The sequence below is a fragment of the Palaemon carinicauda genome, chromosome 39 (genome assembly GCF_036898095.1).
Source record: "Palaemon carinicauda isolate YSFRI2023 chromosome 39, ASM3689809v2, whole genome shotgun sequence".
Classification (NCBI taxonomy): Eukaryota; Metazoa; Arthropoda; class Malacostraca; order Decapoda; family Palaemonidae; genus Palaemon; species Palaemon carinicauda.
The window spans coordinates 14,029,524-14,032,023 of NC_090763.1; the positions used below are offsets into that span (position 1 = coordinate 14,029,524).

Sequence of the window (2,500 nt, forward strand, 5' to 3'; positions counted from 1 at the left end):
CATCTGACAGACAGTTCAGTGCCAAAACCTTATATCCCCAGATTGTCTCAACTGAAAGGATACCAAGAGATAGATTAAGGTCTAGATTACTGGATTCCTTAAGGATCGTAAAATCACTTCATTGATTAAACATTTAAATGGTGGTAATAGATTTTTATAAAACAGTTGAATGATCGTATTAATACCAAAGTAATTTAGTAGAATGATTGTAATGATACCGAAGTAATTCAGTAGAATGATTGTATTAATACCAAAGTAATTAAGTAGAATGATCGGATTGATATCAAAGTCATTAAGCAGAATGATCGTATTAATACCACAGTAATTAAGTAGAAGGTTTGTAATGATATCAAAGTAATTCAGTAGAATGATTGTATTAATACCAATGTAATTAAGTAGAATGATTTTATTGATATCAAAGTAATTAAGCAGAATGATCGTATTAATACCAAAGTAACTAAGTAGAATGATTGCATAATCCCAAAGTAATTCATTAGAATGATTTTATTAATGCCAAAGTAATACATTTTTAGAAAACAGTAGAATGGTCGTATTAATACTGAAGTAATTAAGTAATTACTTTGGTATTAATAAGATCATTCTACTTAATTGCTTTGGTATTAATAGATCATTCTACTTGATTACTTTGATATTAATAGATCATTCTACTTAATTACTTTGGTATTAATATGATCATTCTACTTAATTACTTTGCTATTAATACGATCATTCTACTTAATTACCATGGTATTCATACGACCAGTCTACTAAATTACTTTGGTATTAATAAGATCATTCTACTTAATTACTATGGTATTAATAGATCATTCTACGAAATTACTTAGGTATCAATAAGATAATTTTACTTAATTACTTTGGTATTAATAGATCGTTCTACTTAATTAATTTGGTATTAATACGATAAGGCTACTAAATTACTTTGGTATTAATACGATCATTCTACTGTTTTCTACAAATTTATTACTTCCCTGAAAGTGATATATTAATGGATGATATATCCTGGATAGAAAGTATACTTTAAGCTTTCAAGTACATTTCTTTTTTCTTTTTATGAGTTTTGTACTTCATTCGAAAGGTATGTTTAATATCGGTTAACATAGAAGATCCAGGTTTTAATTTTTTTTTTCTTTTTTTTTTAACCTAGAGGACAAACTATCCTGTTTTTCGCCAATCTTGTCTTTTCTACTATACACACTTCTATTATTATTATTATTATTATTATTATTATTATTATTATTATTATTATTATCATCGTTGTCGGTTTTATTATCAATGATAGTAAAGCTATTATTATTGTTATTATTTATGAGGATATTATGATATGGGCAATATTATTGTTATTAATGATAATAAGGGAATTAATATTGTTGATATTTACGAAGATAAAGGTATCATTATTGTTATTAATGATTAGGGAATTAATATTATTATTTACGAAGAGGAAGTCATTGTTATAGTTATTAATGCCAATAATGGCATTATTATAATTTAGTTATTAAATATTAATAAGGTCATGCATCCTTAGAGCAGAATGCCCTTATTGGGAAAAAGGAAAAAAAGGACAAATCAAAAAGTAGAAAAGAGTTATTTAAATACCACCTGATAGATTTAGGTATAATTAAAGCAAAAGAAAGGTCTCTCTCTCTCTCTCTCTCTCTCTCTCTCTCTCTCTCTCTCTCTCTCTCTCTCTCTCTCTCTCTCTATCTATCTATCTAAATCAATAAGTAGGAGTTATATAAATACCACCTAATATAGGTATTATTAGAGCAAACGAAAAGACAGACTCTCTCTCTCTCTCTCTCTCTCTCTCTCTCTCTCTCTCTCTCTCTCTCTCTCTCTCTCTCTCTCTCTCTCTCTCTCTCTCTCTCTATTATGAGTATCTTCTAACCCCACTTCCTGTTATTTAGTGACGCTACGTGGAAGACATTGCTTTTATTAAATCCTTTTAGTACATTAACGTCTAAAATAGGACTTGGTGTTTTAGTGTACACTCGCTATTGCTTTGTGGAATTTTTTATACCTTTTTAAGGGAAAATTACATTAATATTTCTTTAGAAATTAGACATAATATGCTTAGATTTTTTACATCCAGTGTGCGTGGTTATGTCCGATTTAGCACAAATGATTTTAAACCCAGTATGTGTTAATTGTAGTAGATTGGCCAGGGCACCAGCCACCCGATGAGATACTACCGCTAGAGTGTTATCGGGTCCTTTGACTGGCCATACAGTACTTCATTGGATCCTTTTCTCTGGTTACGGTTCACTTTCCCTTTGTCTACACATACGCCGAATAGTCTGGCCTATTCTTTACAGATTTTCCTCTGTCCTCGCACACCTGGCAACACTGAGATTACCAAACAATTTTTCTTCACCCAAGGGGTTAATTACTGTACCGTAATTGTTCAGTGGCTACTTTCCTCTTGGTAGGGGTAGAAGAGACTCTTTAGCTATGGTAAGCAGCTCTTCTAGGAGGACAT

At 30.4% G+C, this 2,500-nt stretch overlaps 1 protein-coding gene across 1 annotated transcript in view; it reads left to right on the forward strand.

Moving 5' to 3' along the window:
* LOC137631261 (uncharacterized) overlaps positions 1–2,500 on the forward strand; it is a 775,190-nt gene that overhangs the window by 743,667 nt on the left and 29,023 nt on the right. The gene's annotated exons all lie outside the window — the stretch shown is intronic.